This window comes from Crotalus tigris, unplaced genomic scaffold (assembly GCF_016545835.1).
Source record: "Crotalus tigris isolate CLP2741 ecotype Arizona unplaced genomic scaffold, ASM1654583v1 scf7180000019496.3020429, whole genome shotgun sequence".
NCBI classification, from domain to species: Eukaryota; Metazoa; Chordata; class Lepidosauria; order Squamata; family Viperidae; genus Crotalus; species Crotalus tigris.
The window spans coordinates 2,775,122-2,798,856 of record NW_024097566.1 but is presented as its reverse complement, the minus strand read 5'-3'; the positions used below and the strand labels follow the sequence as shown (position 1 = coordinate 2,798,856).

Genomic DNA, 23,735 nt, shown 5'->3' with positions numbered 1-23,735 from the left:
ATCAATTAACTACTACAGAGGAGAATATTTCACAAGTCTATGTACAAACGGAGAACTTTGAAGATAAAAAAATGACTATAAGTGAAGTTCTCCCATTGCTAAAATTAACAGGAATTGACAGCCAGATGTGATTGATTGAAAGTTATGACAAACTGGATAATCAAGCTAAAATTACAATATGGAATAAAATGGACTATATTGCTTACATGATACTGGAAGAAGGGGAAGAGAATTTTGATTATATTGATTTGTTTATAAACATTAGTACTCAAATACTGAGATTTGATGACATAGATGTGACATTACGGAAACCAGCTTGGTATAGAAAAAAAGCCAGAGTTAGATTTAAAAATGTGATTTAAAATCTTAATTATCGGGTGAAAAAGGCTTTAGAGATTTGGACTGATTTGACAATCTAATTGAGTAAATGAAAGCAGTAAGATAATAACTGGTGTAATAATATGTTTGTCTTAGATACGATAGTTAATTTGGTTGAGAGTTAAATTTTACTTAACAGGTCGAAATGATTCTTTTTTGTTTTGTTTTTTTACTTTGTTTATATAGAAAACTATTTTGTAATAGCAGAAGAATTAGAGAGATCTATGATAAGAGAAGAAAGGGTATTAATTAATGATGTATTAAATTAAGAGATGGAATATATGTGAAAATATTAGAATGTTATTTTTGGAATTTTTTTGTGTGTTGTAGAAGAGATACCCAAAATTTTATTAATATGTTTGTTTAAGATCAATTGGAATATTTTAATTGAAATTAGTGGAGCTTAAAAGCAGGAGTGATTTTTGTAGATGTAATAGTAGGGATGGTTCTGTGGACTGATTGAATTTTAAGAAGAAATACATTAAACTAAATTTGTTATATCATGTGAGGAAATAGAGGGGGGAATTTTTAAGGTATTAATTTTAATTATATATATATGACTTGTTTTGCTATGATTAATTACCCTTTCACCACGGTGTTTTCCTTAGCACTTTGATGTTAAAATTAAAAAAAAAACAATAAAATGTGTATAAAAAATATATCAGTGTATAATGTTATCTCAGCCTTCTGATCTAACCCTGAAAATGTATGTATGCATGTATTAAAACAATCTGTATAGCAGTCCATCTCATGAAGGTAACATTGTACAGAGATTAAAACTACTTCCCCAAAACAATAGCAGAGAATATAAAATAAATCTAAAACTCTCATGCCACAATGCAGTGTTTCTTAAACTTTTTTTCCCTCTCAGAACTCCTTTTGACTTTAAAAATTATGGACTCCAAAAGCCTCCATAATTTTTTAATATTTACATATTAAAAATTAAAATTGGTTCATTCACTAATGCAACTGCTTCTCACAATTGTTTGATGAGATTTTAATACTGTATTATTTTTCAACATAGACTGGCAAATAATTTTGATTTTGAGAACCCCTGAAAGAGTATTGAGGGATCCCCTGGGATCCCAAGGCTACACTTTAAGAAAAACTGCTATAATGCATGCTTGGGACTGAGGAGCAGTTCTCTTTCTAAGACAAAAAATTATATACTTAACCGCTGGTCCAAAGCCTGTGTGAACACTGAGGTCTTTAATGCCTTGTGAATGGGCAGTAGAGTCACTGATATTTGGATCTCCAAAAAGATGCTGTTGCACATGGCAAGCACAGCAACAGAGAAGGCACAATTCCTGAGGTTCACCAGCTGATGTTGTTTGAAAGATAGAATGTGGATAGATGAAAACAGCAGAGCTCATGGACCTTAGATGTTTTTTCTAGAGACCAGAAACTCACAAAAATGTTTCTGTGTACATGAGTGTATAAAGCAGAAGAAATACTTAACTCATTATTAAATTTTACCCATTATTAAATTCAATGTTTTTAGCTAAGTATGTTTTTCATATACTATATTGCATATGGAAACAAATATTTTGTACAGCTTCTTAAATGATGAACCAATAATAAATTCCAATAAATCTAGTTTATATTTGTCTTGGCTCAGAGAGGCCAGGGCAGTTCAAGACAGTATGAGAATAACTAATCCAACTGATTCTCAGTCTCTATAATCCAAATCTGGCATCTTGACTATGACACTGAACTGGCTTTTGGTGATTAAAAAGTTTCTCCTTTTTCTCCTTTTCTTTTAGAATGAGAGAACAAAACAAAATTATGCAAAATGACTTCATTACAACTTCAGAGTTTTCATCAATGCTTTTTGCTTGATGACCTTAATTTTTCATTAAAAGGACTGTGTAAGAACACCTTTACTTGGTTATGAAGAGTATGAGACATTTTAAAATGTTTGACTGCAGCAAGTTACTATTTTGACAGAACATGCATCCAGCCCATATTACATGGGACATTATAATGGACTTATTTATTCTATTAGTTGATTATCCTAGGAAATTAGACTTGAATTATCCTACCTTTCATTTGTTTACAACTTCAAAGAATGAATCAGACACTGGGTATTTACTAGTCCAGACAGGATCACATACGCTTGCTCAATTTTTCTTTCATCCCAAGACATGATTGTTTAAGCAAGAGCAGGGTGGAGCTGACAGTTCCACTGAGAACAAGTTGCCTCTGGATGACCCATGTGCATTAAAAGCAGGAGATTCATGTTGCAATCATAAAAGGTTAAATTTAAAAACTAAATAATAGGTCACTTTTGTAGAATGATACTTAATTCTTAGTAAATATGTAATGTGTATGCCATGAAATACTTGCATGTTTGTACATGCAGATAAAGGGCAATTCTACATTGTCTCCGTGGTTGCTCCCAGCTGTTTCTTGAGCAAATCACAGAAATTCCAATCCAAATTGTAGTGGATTAGCAATGGGGTTGGGATTCAGTTTCCCAGTGCCAAACCTATGGAAAACTGCGGTCCTGCAGTCTCCTCACAAGGAGCAACTGTCTGAAGCACATGTGTCTACTCATCAATTGTTTGGTCTTTGCCATGGTCATCACCTCCAGCTCCAGTTTATCCACATGAATAACTGTTTTATGAAGTTATTACCAATATCAGTATAAGACTATAGATATCCCCCCAGCTTGTATTTTATTTCAGCCACACATAAATTCCTATTAGAACAAATTCATCTCTCTTTATTCTACATCAGGGGTGTCAAACTGCAAGCCCACAGTCCGGATGCATCATGCAGATGCTGCGCCCACCCCAGCTCCGGCAAGGGGAAAAAAGTCACGATATGTCGCAACACGTCACATGACCTAGCAAGTTTGACACCCCTGTTCTACATAGTTGCTGTTGCAGTCATTACACTATATGTTGTAGATGACTTCTGTTTTTTCCTTCTGGGGCTGCTGTGTGTTTTGGTTTATTTAGGATGTTTTGGAGAGATTTAGTTGGCTTGTGTGCTATGCTGATGCCATGCGGTTGCAATAGTCTGTTGATGATTTCGGAGTTGTTTTTAATGTATGGCAGTGTTATTTCATGGCTTGTGTTGGTTATGCTATATTGGATTGAATGCCCAGGCAGAATTTGCATGGATATCCATTTTGTTGCAAGATGTTAAACAGATTGTCTATACAACATCTTTCAACAAAACGGATATCCATGCAACTTCAAAGTTCTCAGGTATGAGAAGAGCTCAATGGAAGTTCTTAATTGGCCTACAGTTTTGTTTGTCTTCTATAAATTGATTAGTCAAATATATAGTCTTATGCACAGCCTTAAGATTCTTAACTATAATACAGTATTTGTGTACTTGAAAATGGGGAGAAACTTATGTGCTGCTAATATTTACAGCTATAAGGATACAAGGATTTGTTATAAGAATATTCTGTATTGAAATAAAGAGACTTGAAAACCATATATTATTTGGGCGTTTAAAATTGTTTTATAAGGCATAAAATCTTGATTGTCAAAGACTGAAAGAAGATATCTCCGTAGACTCAACTTTTGCCTTCATCTGCAGAGACAAATCAAGGAAACCAAATGACACAATTATAGACCATACAGTAGTTATTTCCGTGCTGTCTGTTATTGAAATCAATATGATTTACTTTTTATTTTATTCCATTTTATTTTCCTTTCTTTTTGTTTGGAACCAATTAATCAGACACTTGTTTTAAAATCTGCTTGGCAGTCATGGAAAAATGGATTGATAACCATCAAATAAAAACAAAGATAAGAGAAGAAACTGCTTGGTTTTTTGAAACATAATTCATGCAGTAGTAGTAGTAGAAAATACAGAAAGAGTGCAAGCAACCTTGCAGAAATAAAAACATTATAAACAGGATTTGAAACAAGGAATAAGTATCAGAAATTCAAAATCAGGACTGAATTTTCCTAGTAATATACTTTCCAACTTGCATGCAAAGACAGGATTTGGTTCTAACTAAAGAAGCAGATAACTAGCTTTATGCCATCTCAGCTTCAGGTCCAAAGTGGCAAACCAGCACTGCAACAGCAGGGAGTTTCCTTTCATTGCAGACACAACTTTCTAATCTAGTTCAGTGCTTTGATCACAAATGTTATGGAAATGATGTCTTCTGACAATAAGGTGATTAAAAAAATCTGGGTTGGAAGTGTCATTTGAAGGACAAAGCCTGCATGTTTGATTTCCCACCACTAATTTTGGCTTGGTTTAAATAACCTGATTATATCTCAGTTTTCCTTCAGTGCCATTAGAATTTCACATTTTGAAAATGAAACTCATGGAGACATATGATCAAAGTTTTGCTCTGGAAATTTGACAAAGAAAAGTAATCTGGTATTAGCATCTTTTAAACAGTCAAAGAAACAGAATTTTATTTATAAAACATAGAACTGGAAAAATCAGATGAACTTTAAGAATCCCCATTGTTATTTATACTAGAACTACCATTATAAAGGACAGTTCTTTATTTCAGATAGTTGTCCTTTGAATTAATTAATTACTTATTTTTTTGTTTCCTTTATAAAGCAAAGTTATAAATATAAACAATTAATTCTTATATTCTTAGGAACCACTTTCATATTTGCCCATTAATCAGGTTTGTCCTTTATTTTCCCCCAAAAAAATATGGTCACTGTAATATATACATGACCTTATGCATTTGTTTATGTTATCAAATGAATATATATCAAATGAAAGCATGGGTCATTTTTTCATCAACATAAATAATGTGCTTATACTTTTGTATGCTTCCTTGCCATTAGTGCAATTCCTGAGTGAACTAGTTCTGAAAAACAGCAGGAACTGCATATTTTTTTTTTCCTAATGTAACATTTGTTCAGATCTATCCCTCATGGCTGTACATATTGTACAATGGGATACTCCTTATCAGGAAGACAAGTAGAAAGTTTCTTTAAATTTAATTTCTCTCAAATGAAATTGAAGGATACAAATAATATACATTTTTGAATAAAAGGAAGCAGTGTTGTGTTTTGGCTATCATAGGGAACTTAAATTGACCTTTATTCTTTTCTTCCTTAAGGAGTCATGTAATCAACTGGGAATATGTACATATCTGGTAAAGTCATAGCAGTAGCAGCAGCAGCATAAAGATATCTATGTTCACAACGTTTTACAATTTAGATGAAATGGGTTTCTGTTCAAAGGGGCTTATAATCTTAATACTGGGGGGAAAACGGAGGCTACATCTCACAAAACACTTACCAGAAAGCACACCCTGATGAGGTTATTTCTCTTCGCTGTAAGCTTCTCACAAAGTTTGCCTTTTTCCTAGGCAGTTGGGCATATCTCCAAAGAAAGCTGCAGCTACTTAGCACTTTTATTTGTGAAATATGCTTTGAGGGCAGAGTTGTTCTGGGAAACAGAGCTGATGTGACTTATGTCATTTATTTTATTAGCTATACATATCTGAAAAAAAAATCAAATAATAAGCAGGCTGGTGAGCATCAAATTACCACCTCTATAGTGGAATACATCACCTAGATTCTTGTGAAATAAATCACTTTGATAGAGTGCCATATTTTGTGGTCCAAAGGAAATATGTATGCAATGTTTTGTTTTTTTAAAAAATATACAAATTATAATTCAAAAAACATTTTAGAATAATTAAATACATTTCAGAGTTGTATTTCTTACCCATTACATACACACACACCCCACACATACACACACACACACACACACACACACACACACATATTAGATGGCACCTGACTATCAGATTTAATAGGACATATATTTAATTCAGTACTGAATTAGGTATACAAAGTAAACAATATAATGCAAAATTTTTATTTTTTTTAGCAATGAAGTATATTTAAGACCTGATTCTAATATTATGGTATTTAACTGATATGTAGGGACAATGAAATTAAAATATTCTGTATTTTTCCCTCATGTGAGTTCTTAACAAATTATTTTCCCACCTCAGGCAACTAAAAACTGATATTTATTCTTAACAATACAACATTAAAGAAGCACTGACAGAAAATACCTTGGCAATGTACATAGAGATGTTATCCAAACTTGGGGCTTTCTAAGTAGGCTTTACTATTGAGGGTCTAATCATTGTGTAGATCTGCTGGCTGAAGCTGTCTGGGTTTTGTTTGGATGTAGGCAATTTCAACAAAAGATCCATATATAAACTCCTTTCTGGTTGAAGGCAGAAACATTGTTATTAATTCAAATGGACATAGTATGCTGATGGCTGGATTTTAAGCTGTTGAACTTTAATTGCATTTCATGGGGGAATTATAGTAATCATGATATGTGAACTGCAATATTCAGTATTTAAAGAGCTACGTGTGCTTTTTACTGTTTGTATAATATCTGAATCAGGTTTGTTGCTATGAATTATTTCTATCATGAAGAATGAACAATGTTGTAAGCTTCCCAGAATTGCTTAAGGGGGACAACTATATAAATCTTGAAAATAAAAATAAATTATTGTCTATTTATTTAGTAAAAGAAAGCAGCAAATATAGTCTTAGAATGGAAGAGTGATGATAATAATTTGATGGATCTACTTTTCCCCATTTAAGTGGGTCTACATTTGATCTGCCAGAGATCTTAAAATTTCTATATACAAACAACAACACTTCATATCAGTACTAAAAGCAATAACAATAATGGCTTAACACTGGAGTTTAATATGTAGCTACTTTAGTTTTGAAGAATACAATTATCCTACCTCTCCTCTCTGGAGCAGCTGCTAAGCATTGTCAAATATAGCTGACAAGCAAAAGCATATGACAAAAATAAGGATATCCAAAGAGGAAATGCAGAATCTCCTTTCTTGTGCATTTTCTAGGAGACTGGATCAGAACACCTAATTGATTGGATGGATTTGAAGGTGCAGCACTGGTAAGCAGGAGGGTAAGAGATATCAGTGGCTTAATATATGAAACAGAGGAAAGAGACAATACAAATGCTGGAAAATCCAAGAAATTCCTTGAAGCCTACAGTGAAATTGTAAAAAGTTCTGGAAGAAGTACTTACATAACTAGGCTGACTTTTTTGCTTTATAAACTATTGAGTGAGCTCATGTGGTTCATTTCACTTTTACCTAGCAACTGATAATTAGTAAGTAGAATGACTCTGTTAATCCTAAACACTGTATTAGTACTTCAATTTTAATACTCTTGGCAGAGTTGGAAACCAAAATGCACATTACTTTATGAAAAAATATGATCCTGTTCTGAACATACACAAGGGGCAATATTTTTTTCTTTTTTAAAAAATAATTTTATTAAACTTATCAAAGAATAAAATACACATTAAAATAAAAATAGCTGGGAAAGAGAAAGAATGTAAAGTAAAGAGGAAAAAAAGAAAGGAAAGAATTGACTTCTGACTCTTTTTAATGCAGTAGAGTAAAATAATAACATTATAGCCTCAACTTTTTACTTTTACATATTTAATATGCACTATGTACTCCAGACAGACCAGAAGACAGCACTGGACTGCTATAAATAAAAGCTTGCTGGTCAAAATAATACAGATTTACAAAAAAGTTATCATGTTGTAATTAAAGTCATAATGCTGACTGACTTTCTGGGTCTGCCTGTTTGTCTGGCTATGAAAAATCTGATATGAAAACATACATACTACCATGCTCCTTATAGCACCAGAGGATTGTCCAGTGGAATTGCAAGTATATAGCCCCATAATAAAATATGTTAATAGCCTGTGATTTTGGTGGCTTTAAAAAGTATGGAGGATGCATTTTTATAAATATTGGACATAAAATATAAATGGAATTTCTAGTTGAAGAAGCAATGTTTTCTGAATACAAGTTGCTGGAAACAGCTATAAGCCTATAGGATTACTCCATAAACTCCCCACTACAATGCCTCCAAAGGATCAAAGATCTAACCACAGACAAAGATGAAATCATAGTCTAATTTGATGTCATACCACTCTTCACATATAGTCCCATACCTTGCAAAATAATCCATAACAACACTACTCCACAGCACACTTGAACTAACCAAATAGACCACCTTATCAACTTTTGCCTAACCACATATCCAGATTAATGGACAAATATATCAAAAAATCAAAGGGACACATATGGGATCACCACTTTCAGAATTCATAGATAAGGCCATAATCTACAGCACTCCCACACATACAGACCTAAGTTTGGATCTGGTATGTATATAGGTGACACTTTTGTCATGATAAAAACCAACTAGAGAAAACACACACAACTACCAACAACTTCTTCAAAGGAATAAAATTAACAAGGGAACAAGAAAACAACAACACATTCCCCTTCCTAGATATCCTCATCTGGAGAGGTAGTGCTGGCATATTAGAAATACAAGTCTACCATAAAACTACTCACACCAACCAAGTGCTCCACTACCAAAGTAATAACCCAACCATCTTCAAGAGATGCTATGTAAGAAAACTGTTTAGACAAACAAACACACTGCAGCCCTGAATATCAGAAAAGTAAACAGACCATCTATACAATATCTTCCAACAAAATCGATGTCCATTTAACTTTATCAAAATGCCTGATCATTCAACATAGCCATAATACAACCAATATAAGCTATGAAAAAGGTAACGCTGCCTTATGTCAAAAACATCTCAGAAACCACCAACAGACTATTACAGCCACATTGTATCACCATAGCACACAAACAAACTAAAGCCTTCCAAAACATCCCAAGTAAACCAAAAGGTCTAGCAGCTCCAGATGAAAATACAGTAGTCATCTACAACATACAGTGCAAGGACTGTGACAACTACTATGTAGAAGATTGGCAGAGCACATGCATGAACACCAACTAGCAATTAAAAAACATGAAAAGATACAGAGTTTGGATATAGATAAGTATTTACAAGAAGCCCATTTTCCTAAGCTTACAAATGATTAACGAAATGAGATTAATGGCTTAATTACTTCAGAGGAAATTATTATGGCTATTAAACAATTAAAAGTCGGCAAAGCACCTTGTACAGATGGATTGACTGCAATTTATTATAAAACATTATCTGAGGAAATGTTAGAACCATTAAAGGAACTTTTCAATAGTATATTATTGGGTGCAGAGATACCTCCATCTTGGAAAAGGGCGTTTATATTGCTGATTCCAAAAGAAGATCAAGATCTTACTCAACCCAAAAAATTATAGACCTATATCTCTTTTGAATACAGATTATAAAAATTTTTCTAAAATATTGGCGAATAGATTGATGATTGTTTTGAAACAAGTGATTCATACTGATCAATCTGGTTTCATAACTGGAAGATATATGAAAAATAATGTTAGACAAATTGTTAATTTAATTGAATATTTGGATAAATATAACCAGATTCCTGCTGCCTTGATTTTTCTAGATGCTGAAAAAGCTTTTGATCGGTTAAATTGGCAATTTTTGTTAAGAGTAGTAGAGGAGATGAATTTTGGGGATAAATTTTTGCAAGCCCTTAGGGTCATTTATCAACAACAATCGGCTCAAATTATAATTAATGGAGGATTAACAGAGGTTTTTCAAATTGGAAAAGGTACAAGACAGGGATGTCCGTTATCTCCTTTATTGTTTGTTTTAACATTAGAAATCTTGTTAATAAAAATTCGTGAATCAACTACAATAAAGGGAATAATGATAAATAAGAAGGATTATAGGTTAAGAGCTTTTGCCGACAATTTGGTAATTACATTATCTCAACCGATTAATTCAGTTTTAGATTTGTTACAAATTATAACTCAGTATGGGCAAGTCTCTGGTTTTAAGGTTAATAATAATAAGACTAAAATATTATCCAAAAACTTGACTATTAAGGAAAAGGAAATGTTAGTTAGTTTGATTGGTTTTGAAATTGTAAAAAAGGTTAAATATTTGGGGGTGTATATAACTGCTTCTAATGCAAAATTGTATAAAAATAATTATGAGACATTATGGATTAAAGTGCAGAAGGATTTAAATGATTGGAAAAAATTACAATTATCTTTGTTAGGGAGAATTTCTGCTGTTAAAATGAATGTTCTACCAAAATTTCTTTTTTTGTTCCAAATGATACCTATTTTGAAAAAAGATATTAATTTAGATGAATGGCAGAAGGGTATCAATAAATTTATTTGGGCAGGGGAAAAACCAAGAGTTAAGCTTAAAATTATTCAGGATGTACGTGAAAGGGGAGGACTTAAGATGCCTAATTTGAAATTGTATTATGATGCTGCGGCTTTAACATTGATTAGTGATTGGATTAATTTAACAAATCAAAATATGCTTTCTTTGGAGGGATGGGATTTAATATATGGATGGCATGCTTACTTAATTTATAATAAGAAAGTAGATAGGGCTTTTAAATCCCATATTTTAAGAATTGCTCTACTGCGTGTTTGGAAGAAATATTATTATAGATTAAATTATAAAATACCAATTTGGGGGATTCCTGGACATGCAGCAGAGGGGATATCAAGAGGTGTAAAGTTGGATAGGATTTCTTATAATCAGTTGCTTAAATTGGAAGGGAAGGATTGGCAATTAAAATCGCTAGATGAATTGAGGCAAGAAAATATTGTTCTCCAGCATGATTGGATGGAGAACCCACGGATAGGTTGTCTTAATCTATCTGCTCCAATTAGACTAAGTCTGAAATTTAGTACCGCCCCTTCTGTGCCAACTGCACCCCAGTTTTAGACTTAGTCTCTTTGCTCTAAGACACGTTTTTTTCTTCGCTCCTGGAGCAGAAGACTGTGTATTTCCCCTTTTTCTTATTCTGTTAACCTAGCTCTAACTACTCATTTTTCATTATTTAATTGATTTCATTAATTAATTTCATAATATAAAGAAGATTTCCAGCGATTGGAATCATCCTCACCTGACTGCCCGGCCGGGCTGACAGGCTGGGCATCCATAGACCCTTTTTTTCCTCTCCTCTTCTGAGAGCTTCTTTGAATTGCTCTAGTCTGACTTTTACAACTGACTGCAGCTCCGGAAGCTCCGAAACTTCACCGAGGCCTGAAGGCCTTATCGGGCCTAGGCCAGTCTCAGCGCCTCTCAGCTGACCATCCAAACACCCTCCGCTGCGTTAGGAGCCGAGGCGATTCTCTGGAATGAGGGCTCATCGCAGCTTAGGCCTCAGGCCTCACAGGCCTTCCTTCCAACGGCCGTTTTTGGCGCGCAGAGCTGCGGCCGCCATTTTGAATCCTCCACTGCGTTAGGAGCCCAGGCAATTCTCTGGAACGAGGGCTCATCGCAGCTTAGGCCTCAGGCCTCACAGTCTTAGCACCTCCCAGCTGACCATCCAAACACCCTCCGCTGCGTTAGGAGCCCAAGCGATTCTCTGGAACGAGGGCTCATCGCAGCTTAGGCCTCAGGCCTCACAGACCTTCATTCCAACAGCCGTTTTTGGCACACAGAGCTGCGGCCGCCATTTTGAATCATCTCCCGGCAGCCATTTTGAGACTTACAGAGGCCCAGACTGCCTGCAGGAACATTCCAGAAGGCAGTTTCTGACAATTTGAGGCAGAGGCCTCTAAAATTGACGAACCTTTCACAGGCAGATCGGATTGAGGAGGGCAAGCTCGTTCCAGAAGGACGCACTGCCTACCAACACCCCATTGCCCATCCCCCTCACTGGGCCGGATTATCTCTGCTGGGCTCCCTTAGTAAGTTACAATGCTGAGGGGGGGCATTTTTGCTGAGGTTGAGCCCAAAGCAGATTCATCATGGCAGAAAAGTCTATACCAATGAGCCGGCCAAGAGGAAACATACTACTGAGGCAAGTGGAAAGAATAATTCCAAGCGAGCCAAGTCAAGCAGGGAAACCACTAACCCACAGAGGGCAGCCTCCCCAGGTCAGACAGGCACAACGGGAAGGTCCATTTTTGAACCCCTTTCCTCACATTGTGCCTCAGCCCCAGGGGCCTGGTCTCCCCCCAGGGGAATTTCCCAACCAGAACCAGCCACAAGAGCGGCTCCAGGGACAGGCTTGACTAGTCAGGATACCCTTAATTTGGGCCCCAGGCCACATTCACCCCCACTGCAGCAGGGCTTCGCCCTCCTGAGAACCAGACTCTAAATCCGGACTACCTTCAGTCCATGATAGCCCAGGCTGTGGCTCAATTCATGGCTTCCAACGCCCAACAGCCACCCCCACAATCCATGTATCATTCCCAATCTCCAGATATCATGGATGAACCCTCATCAGATCTAGAATCAACAGGGGATGAACCATCGGGCCTGATTATGTCAGAGGACGAAGGTATCACTTCATCTGACCCCACCCCTCCTGTTGGTCTCTTTGACCATTCACTTTTTAATTCCCTGCTAATCAAGGCCTGCACAACTGCAAACATCCCTTAAGAGCAGGAGACCCCACCTACAACATCTAAGGGTCCCCACGCCATATATACCAAGCCCTCAGTCTCTCAGAACCATATCCCCTGCCCTCCCCTTTTTCTCAATATGGTTCAAAAACAATGGGAGAATTTAGGATCCCTCTCAAGTCCTGGTGCCGTAGAGAAGACATTATTCAATGTTGCCCCTTCTCTGACCTCCCTATTGGAGATTCCTGAGATTGATGAGCCATTGAACTCATTGTTTCCCAATGCTAACATTCCTGGGGATATAAATGAGGCACTTAGGGCAGAGGATAAAAAGATTGAGTTGCATTATGTAGGTCCCATCTGGCATCAGCCTGGGCAACAAAGGCGGCAACATTCATGGCCTTCTTCGCCAGGGCATCAGTCCTGTGGTTACATGAACTCCAGGACATGATTCCTCCGGAACAGCTCAGAGTTCACCAAAATCTGGGTAAGTTAGTGGCTACGTCCCAGTACCTAGCCGACGCTTCTCTGCACATGGCTAGATACACTGCCCGGACCATCGCTGCAGATATCTCAGCATGAAGGCTCCTTTGGCTCAGGAATTGGTGAGCAGACACCAAGGCCAAGTGGCGTCTGGCCTCTAAACCTTACACAGGTGGACATCTCTTTGGTAAGGCACTAGAACCATACTTAACTGAAGGTAAGGACAAACGTAAAACTCTGGTTAACTCATCAAAGAAAGGAGATAAACGCTCGGGGAACAGCATGTCACAGAGCAATTACAGGAGGCAGACCTTTTGGCCAGCTCCATCCTGGGACTGGGCCCAGGCATCTCGCTATTCCTTTCAGAGACAAGAACAACAGCAAGATCGTTCAGCATACAGAGGCAGGCCACAGATCCAGGCCAAGCGGCCCTTTCAAGGCACGGGGGGCCGTTCCTTTAAACGAGGCAAGTGATCTCCCAGTCTCACCTCCCATAGGAGGCCGACTGGCCCTTTATTCCAGCAGTTGGGAAGCCACCACTATAGATGCATGGGTGTTAGACACCGTCACCCAAGGTCTGAGACTAGAATTTTGTTCTCAACCACCTGATAAATTCTGCTCTTGCCCTATTCCAATGAGCAGGTCCAGAGCTGATCTTATGTCAGAGGCCATGGCTCATTTATTACAAATACAAGCAATTGAACCAGTACCACAAGACCAAGAAGGATGAAGGTTTTACTCAAACCTCTTCATCATCCCTAAAACTTCGGGGGGCTGGAGGACGATCTTAGACTTGAAAGGTCTAAACCTTTACTTGAGGTATAAGAAGTTTAAGATGCAATCACTTCAATCAATCCTGGCCAGCATCAGGCAAGGTGACTTTCTTACCTCAATAGACCTGACTGAGGCATATTTGCACATTCCTATTTTTCCTGACCACCGCAAATTCCTCAGATTCAGTTATGCCCAACGCCACTACCAGTACAGAGCTCTACATTTTGGCCTCTCATCTGCACTGAGAGTATTTACAAAGGTACTGGCAGTGCTCGCAGCCCACCTTAGACAAATTCCAATCAGAATTCAATGCTATTTAGATGACATACTAATTCAGTAATCATCATTCCAAAACGCTCAGTCAGACCTCGCCCTAGCCATCAGGGTCTTTCAGGAGCACGGGTTTTCTATTAATTTCCAGAAAAGTCATACCGTACCAACAACCCGGCTCCTCCATTTGGGCGCTGTTATAGACACAGACAATTGTACGGTCTACCTATCTCAGGACCGACGGAACTCTATTCAGACTCTTGTACGTCGGATCCGAAAGGACAGAGTAGTCACATTGGCCTCCCTATCACAGCTACTAGGGAAGATGGTGTCCTGCGTGCAAATTGTGCCATGGGCATGTCTCCCTGCCAGAGAATTACAGTGGCTTCTCCTTCCATTTCAGAGACTTCATACCAGCACATCCCACCAGAAGGTCCGAGTTCCACGGTCGGTGTTGAACTCCCTTCGATGGTGGGACTCCCCGGCTCTGTCACGGGGAGCAGAATTCAAAGAACCAGATAGGATTACCATTACCACAGACGCAAGCCTGTTTGGGTGGGGGGCACACCTCCACACACACCGGGCTCAAGGTCGGTGGTCCAAGCAGGATCTAAAGAACAATATAAACTGGCTGGAACTCAAAGCCATACATATGGCCCTAAAGAGATTCAGCAATATAGTACAGGGCCAACATGTCCTGATTTTAACCGACAACATTACAGCCAAGGCCCATGTCAACAGACAAGGGGGGACAAGGTCCAGGCCTCTCATGCAGGAGGCCAAATTGCTGGGGTCCTGGGCGGAACTGAATCTTGCCTCCATCAGGGCAGAGCACATATCTGGAGTGACCAACCAGCAGGCGGACTCACTGAGCAGAGCCACCATGGACCATTCCGAATGGCAGCTGGATCCGAAGGTGTTCAGAGAGATCGTGGACAGGTTTGGTTCCCCAACCTTAGACCTTTTTGCCTCCCCAACCAACTCACAACTTCCCAGATTCCTTTCCAGGTTCCCGTCTCCATCAGCGGAGGGAACAGATGCACTCCACAGTCCCTGGCCCAGGGAACTGCTCTATGCCTTCCCTCCCCTGCCGCTTCTTCCTGCCACGATCAGGAAGATCCTTCGCGAACGAGCAGAGGTCCTCCTGGTTGCGCCGCATTGGCCGAGACGTTCTTGGTTTGCCAACCTGATGGAGCTCTCCGCATCCCCTCCATGGAGGATCCCAGCAAATCGCATCTCCCTCATTCAGGGGGAAATACGCCATCCGGACCCTCAATGGCTCCAGTTAACCGTCTGGCACTTGAGAGGCAGGCCTTAGGCCGAGACTCATATTCGTCAAGGGTCATAGCTATGATTCAGCAATCCAGGCGACACTCGACAAATAGAATATACGATGCCATGTGGAAAAGCTTCTGTAATTGGTGTTCGGTTCACAAAATTGACCTTTTGGCAGTTTCAGTGCCAGTTATCTTGGAGTTCCTGATGGATGGTTGGGACAAGGGGCTTTCCACAAGCACCATCCGCAGGCAGGTAGCAGCACTTGCCACAGTTATTTCCTGCGGCAATGAATCCTTAACACATCACCCTACGATACGCTCCTTCCTGAAGGGAGCTAACAACGCCAGACCACCAACTGTACATAGATACCCTCGTGGGATCTTCATCAGGTTTTATAGGCTCTTGTTTCTCCACCCTTTGAACCTATTGACACTTGTTTGTTCAAACAGTTATCGATGAAGGTGGCATTTCTTGTTGCTGTAACTTCAGCCAGAAGGATCTCTGAACTGGCTGCTCTTTCAGTGAGGAAGGACCTATGTACTTTCCATAAGGACAGGGTAACCCTTAGGCTAGACCCCTCCTTCGTGCCCAAGGTTAATTCCTTGTATCATAGATCTCAGGAAATAGTTTTGCCGGACTTCTGTCCTAACCCATCTAATGACATAGAGGTTCAGTGGAACAAATTGGTTGTGCGCAGGGCTTTATATTGTTATATACAGAGAACCTCATCCTTCTGCAAAACAGAGGCTCTGTTTGTGTCCTTTCACCCTTCGTCACTAGGACAAAAGATTTCTTCACCCACAATAGGCAGGTGGATTAGAGCTTGTATTTCTCTGGCATACCAGACTCAGTCACTGCAAGCTCCTAGACATATCACGGCCCATTCCACCCGGGGCGCAGCTACTACAGCTGCCTGGTCTACCCAGGCCTCCATAGAGGAAGTTTGTAGAGCAGCAACATGAGCATCGCCCTCTTCCTTTGTCCGTCACTACAAGATGGATATATATGCCTCTTCTACGGCTTCATTTGGCCGCAAGGTTCTAGAACACGCATTAACGTTGGATGGGACCCAGGCCCAATCTAATTCCCCACCCTAGGGACACAGGGCTTTGGTATGTCCCATCTGTGGGTTCTCCATCCAATCATGCTGGAGAAAGGGGCGTTGTCTTAACTGAACGCCTTTTCTCAGCATGATGATGGAGAATCCACTCCCTCCCATAAGGTCGGTTGGCCTGGGTCCCATATTGAACAGACATGTCGGACTAAAGTCTGAGTATCGCCTTAGCCTAAAACTGGGGTGCAGTTGGCACAGAGGGTGTGGTACTAAATTTCAGACTTAGTCTAATTGGAGCAGATAGATTAAGACAACCCATCCGTGGATTCTCCATCATCATGCTGAGAAAAGGCATTCAGGTAAGACAACGCCCCTTTTACTCTTGGTTTCAGTATAGGCAATTGTTAGATAGATGGAGTTTAGATCAAAAGGTTGGTTTTACTTTGGAAGATCAGAATTTGATAAAACAAATTAGAGATCAGAATCGAGCTCATATAAGGAGAGTTTATAATGTTTTAGTGGAATTGGACTCAGAGACGGAATTAGTTAAAGATTGTATGATAAAATGGGCTCAAAATTTTCAAGAGCCGATTTTACTAGATACATGGGAGGCAATTTGGGTTGGGAATGTAAAGTTTACTCAGGCTCAAAATCTATGAGAAATTTTTTATAAAATGTTTTATAGGTGGCATTTGGATCCACAGAAATTGTCTCGCATGTATCCTAATTTACAGCCTAAGTGTTGGAGATGTGGATGCTTGGATGCAACTTATTGCCATATTTGGTGGATGTGTAAAAACATAAAAGCCTTTTGGATTAAGATTTGATGGAACATTCAGAAGATTTTTAATAGAAAGATAAAGTTTTCACCACAATTATTCTTGTTAGGTATTGTAGATTGTGATGTTAAAGAAACTATTTTAATGTTGAATCTTATTACGGCGGCAAGGTTATTGGTTGGACAATATTGGAAGAAAGATTCTTTGCCTACTATAGAAGAATGGTTGCTTAAAGTTTCTAACTTAGCAGAAATGGCTAAAATTTCTGCTTATTTGAAGGATCATTCACAAGAAAGATACATCTCGGTGTGGAGAAGATGGATAAATTTTGTACAGAATAAATATGGGATTAGAAAGTATTATTTAGTTTTTGAATAACTTAAAGTTTAAAATGGGAATTATTTATATTGTTAATTATGCTTTTGCTTGGAATTTTTTTTTGTTTGTATTTGAGTTAAAGTATTTTAGGGATTTTATTATTTGTATAGTTGGGTAAGCTTAGTTAGAATTTGTTTGTTTATTTTTTAACCCTGTAATCAGCTCTGGGAAGTAAGGGGGGGAGGGTCAGGGTGGGGGGGAGGTAGGGGGGATATTGTATTGTATTAAAAATTTGTATAAAACTTTTCAATAAAAAAAACATGATGAAAAATCTTTAGTTTCACAACACATAGACAGATTCAACCATAGTTTCAACTGGGAAATTGTGAACATTCTAGATCAAACCAGGTCCAAAAATGTCAGAGAATTCCTGGAGGCCTGGCACTCTGACAAATCAGCCATCAACAGGCACATAAACAATATTTGCAAGTCACTAAAAAGAGACAATCAAAAAGCCCAAAAGAAAGTAGAAAGATCAAAATACCTGTTCATCAGTAATCAGTGTCCATATGAGCAGAGATTAACACCAAGATTAACACTAAACCAGCAATCAAGTGAACAATACTCCATTCAAGGAACTACCAACACAGGCAAACAAGCTAAACAACAACCTAATCAAGGAATCACCAGAACATTTCGACCAGCATGGACAAGGCAAGCCACTAGTATATAAAAATAAGAGCAAACTCCACTCCCTTCTAGCCCTGAGGATTGGTAATGAAATGTCTGCAAGAAAACTACCAAGTTCAGAGACTACCAAGGATCCTAGGACTACCATATTGCAAGGATAGGTTATCCAGTTGACAGCCTGGTTATAAAGCTCTGAAGACACAATTCTTAAAGATCTGTGTATCTTAGGTAGAACATAGAATTATTAGATACTTCAGATTTCCAGGAATGAATATGATCTCTAGAAAAAAGATTGGAATGAAATAAAACTATTTGTGACAAAAAGCTTTTATCTAGCTCTTATCTCATAGTCACAGGAACATTTAGTTTGTGGCGATGTATCTGCTTAGCTAATCTTTTTTCCACTAACAATTACGATTGCCTATCTTTATCTAATAACCTGTAATCATGCAAGAAAGAAACACAGATTGCCATAAGCTACAGATTTCCACTGACCATTTTAGTTAGAGTTGATGGGAATTAAAACCCATCAGATCATTTATTACTGACCCATTGCCTTACTAAATTATCCATTAGTTTGATCCAGCTAAGTTTATTCTATGGTGTTATGCCTTCATACTTTATTTTCCCTTAGCAATGAGTTTCCTAGTAACTCTTTCCCAAAATAGTAGTGTGGGAAAAAAACAAGATTACCTAAACCACAAGATATTGGCCTTTACCTTTCATTAGCTTTGTGAAAAATGGTTGCATCTAAGTTATAAAGACAACTATTGGCATCTTTTTCTAAATATAATGAAGCTAACATGATGGCAGATGATTTGAGACTTCAGAATGCAAGCTTTGCCCTTTTGTATTTGCATCATAATGTCACATGCAAGAAAGTAAGGGGCAGAGTTTACACATGAATGCCACAACACATAATTTATCCCTCATTCCCATGTCTGAAGATATCTATGGAGACAGCTTTTGTAGCAAAGATATTATATGCCTTTCTCTGGAAAAGCTATCTTATCCCTTCAGTAGAAGAATGGCTAATGTACTTGGAGAACAACTAGAATAGCTAGAATACACTAGAATAATTTCATAACATAAAAACAAATCTAACACAGAATTCAATTCAAACTGGAAACCATTCCTACAATTATAGTTTAATGAAAGTACTGTATTTATATCTTACCAAAATGAGGGTTACTGTATGTGTAGAATCTATATTTTAGTTTCAAATATAAATCAAAATAAATTCTCAGTAACGTGAATTTAATTTACTGTAGTTTCGAATCTTATTTGGTGATGTGTACTGTGTTGACTAGGGTTTTTGATATTCTTAGAACTTAATAGCAAAATCATGTTCAATTATTCAAAATAATACAAAACTATAATCTTTATATTGTTAATTCATTATTTATTCATGTTTGTTTTATTCTGTTTTCTTTCTCTCTCTCTCTCTCGTTTCTTATGTGTTTTACTATTTTTCCTCTAAAAGCTATTTTTCTGAAATAAAAGATGAGGCACATTTTAAGTGAACATGTGTAAATTAATTCTGTTTCAATATGTGAGAATAAAGACTTCTCACCTTCTCTATTTCTCCATAAGTCATTAGTTTTTTTTAGAAGAAAGACATCTGATTGGAGGTATTGTGGGTCATGAAGAAATAAAAGAAGCAGATTTCTGTAATGGCTGGTAAGCAGATAATTTAGAAGAAACACTATGTAGAAAGTTATAAGTTCAATCCCAGCTGGCTCTCATAAGAAACACATAGTGAGATAAAGAGACTAAGAGTCAAAGAAAACAATTGTAGAACTTCAGAATTTTAATAGGAATCAGCTTCATGCAGTTCATCAGTGATTGGCAATGAATGAATGTTGTATTCAAGACAGCCAGGAGCTTCTGCAGTGCAAAAGCATTAAAAAAAGAGTAAGGTTGAAAAAAGGAATTATGGCAGTTTACACCCATCTCTGTTGGGTATGTTTGATTATAGAGTTTTATATCTCTCTTCCAACCCAGAGGTTTTCTTGGAGGACACAGCTTGGGAATTAAAAGAAAGATCTATAGCTCAGCAATCCGATATGCAATGTGTAACATATACTGGGCAGAGAAACTCTGCTTTATAATCATTTTTCATTCAGCTTGATGAAAGAGAATTTCCTTTAAAATTATTTCAAAGTAAATCTTTTTGCCCTTATTTGGTTATAAGGTGACCTATAAATATAGGCATATGAAAACATCCTGCCTCTCATTGTACTGTCCTTTCCTCAGCAGTTTATAGACAGACTGGTTTCCTACGACTGAGTTTAGTCTCAAAAAAAGGTAACAGTGAGGCAGAACCTCCCACTAGGCTTTTTCAGTACTTGTGTTATTTTTACTGCTAAGGGACAGTCTTGTCTTTAAGAAGTGGTTGAAAAAAAATCCTTCTACTAGAGACATTTGAAGAAATTGACTGTTAGAGAATTTTAATTTTTCTATTGGTGAAAAAAATAAATCAGAAGCTCTCACAGTTGACTACATTTAGCTGATTCAAAATAACTTCTTTATATTTATATCAAAATATTTACAATACCATACATTCTTCTTTACAGCAACATAGCACAAATGAAGACTTCTTACAGAGAGATACAGAGACAAACCTGAGACTGAAAATTCAGCTCCTAACTCAATACCCTTTTGCACAGACTCAGTAGCACTTTCTTTACATTGGCTGACTGAGTTACCACATGACTCTTCCTGCTCATGAATATTCCAACACTCCTCCCTTCATGATAGGAAGAGACATCAGACCTATTGACTTAATACATTCTCCATAGTGAACACTACCCAATGGTTTAGTCATCATGTCTACCAAATTATCCTCAGAAGAACAATGATGTAAACTAATCAATTTTCCTTTTACAGCTTCCCTGACATTACAATACTTAATGTCTACATGTTTACTTCTGTTTTTCACCCTGTCACCAGTTGCCATTTTTGTACAGGCACCATTGTCTTCAAATACCTTTACAGATTGTTTTACATTAATATTTAAACCTTGCAACAACTGTACATCATTATTTGGCAATACCTTTTTCTTATATACCCACTTACAACCCACAGCTTTGGTTCCCTGTGGCAAAGTCACTGATTTAAATACTTCATGGTCTCCCATGGATTTCATCTCTTTATCCATGGCCTCCTTCCATCTTTCTTGTTCAGCTTTTGGTAATGCCAACACTTCTTTATAACTTCTTGGCTCATACCACACATTGCAAACCTTTACTTTGCTGGCAGAATACCTGTCAGGCAGAATTCCTTTGTTACATCGCTCTGACCTACGTGGTATTAACTGCTCCTGTGTCTCAAGTCTTTCTGGTTTCATGTCTTGTTCAGCCTGTCCTCCCTGAACATTGACATCTTCAATAATCATTTTCCTATCATTAGATGAGTTATTGTCGTTAAATATATCATCGTCATTAAGTGAGACATACCCAGAATTTGCATTAATTCTGTCCCAATTTTGTTCTGCAAAATTAGCAGACCTTGAAATTACAATTCTTTTACTTCCATCGCTAAAGCGATATCCTTTTGACCCTGGCTCATAGCCCACAAACCTGAGCTTTCTTGCCTTTTGCTGTCCCTTTCTTCTGATTGCTTTCGGAATATGTACCCATGCAGTACTTCCAAAAATTCTCAGATGTGCCAGTGATGGCTTTCTCCTATGTAGGATGGCATATGGTATATTATTAATGGAGAAACTCCATAGCCTGTTAACTATATAATTGGCAGTCAATATGGCTTCTCCCCAATATGACCTACTCATACCAGGATCCTCTAATAATGAATCTTTCATTGTTTGCAAAACACCATTCCTTCTTTCAGCTATACCGTTCTCTGCTGCTGTGTAAGGATTTGTACGTCTGTGTCTTATCCCCAACTGCCCCAACCATTGTTGGAATTTAGTTGACATAAATTCAGTACCTCTGTCAGTTTGCAGCTGACACACTTGTTGTCTGTACCTTCTCTCTACAAAACTTACCCACTGTTTGAATTGTTGTAGCACCTCTGTCTTTCCTCTAAGCAAGTAGCAAAATGAATACCTGCTATAATCATCAACAATTACCAGTGCATATTTTGCTCCTCCCAATCTGGCTTGCATAGGTCCCACCAGATCTGCATGGACCAGCTCTAGAGCTCTTTTTGTTTGTCTTGTGCTATATTTACTAATTGGGAATGCCTTTGACTTCGATGCTTTGCATACTGCACAGTCCAAATATGTTTTGCATCCCTTCAAATTTAGCCCTTCTGCAAACTCTTGCATTTGCTGCAAAACCTTAAAGCTTGCATGGCCAAGTCTTCTATGTAGAAGATGAACACACGAATCATGCTCTGCAACATTCTTAAATATATGGGAACATTGAACCTTTTGTCCCTGCAATACATATAGATTATCTTCCTTTATGCCTTCTACACAAATATTCCCATTTGTTTTGATGAGACACTTCCCATTTACAAAAATGACCTCAAAACCTTGTTTGCCTAAATTAGACACACTTAACAAATTATGTTCCATCTCAGGTACACAAAGCACATTGGTAAACTTTGATTCCAAATCTGGAATTTTTACATCACCTCTTCCAATGACTTTTGCTTTCTGGCCATTTGCCAAAGCCACAGCTTCTTGTGCTACTGGAACAAACCTGCAAAATAATTTAGAGTCATTAACAATTGTTTGACTTGCCCCACTATCTATTAGCCACTTGTTTCTGTTGTTGCTATAGCAAACTTTTGCAACACCAAAATTTTCCTTTTGCAAATCAGTCTTTTTTGCTTGCACAAATGTCCTTTGCTGCAAATTGTTCCTCTGCAAACAGTTCCTTTTCAGATGTGTCTTTGCTCCACAAATGTAACAATTCTTTTCTTGTTGAGCCCTCTGCTTGCAAAATGTTTCTTCTTCGGAGACTTGCAGTCTGGACCCCCTCCTCAGGAATTTCACCTCCTCTGGCTGCTTCTAAAATGTTGCTTTTCTTCTTCATTAAGCAAACATGCCTTTAAAGTCTCAAAATTTAATTCTTGCTCTTTTTTACACTCAAATATCATAGAAACTGTGTCCCAGGTTTTATCTAAACTGTTCAACACCAATAAAACCTTCTGGGACTCAGGGAATTTAATCCCATGTTGTTCTAAGTCCAAAAATAAACTTTGCATTTTATTTAAATGCTGTTCCACAGATTCCCCTGGTTGCAAACAGGCCTTGTAAAGTTTTTTTGACAATTGCACTATATTGCATGCAGAAATATTCACATGCACAGCTCTCAACTTCAACCAAGTCTCCTTTGCAGTCTTTAAATCTGCAACATTTAGAAATTGTTCATCATCTAAATTCAAGATGAGATAAGCCATTGCTTGATCATG

At 37.8% G+C, this 23,735-nt stretch overlaps 1 long non-coding RNA gene across 1 annotated transcript; it reads right to left on the bottom strand.

Moving 5' to 3' along the window:
* Window positions 1-3,838: 3,838 nt before the first annotated feature.
* LOC120316854 lies at window positions 3,839-23,013 on the bottom strand. The gene is made up of 4 exons (XR_005559074.1): window positions 22,953-23,013; window positions 6,410-6,567; window positions 5,620-5,823; window positions 3,839-3,927 (listed from the first exon to the last, which is right to left on the bottom strand). It is a non-coding gene; the product is annotated as an uncharacterized LOC120316854 (long non-coding RNA).
* Window positions 23,014-23,735: the final 722 nt, after the last annotated feature.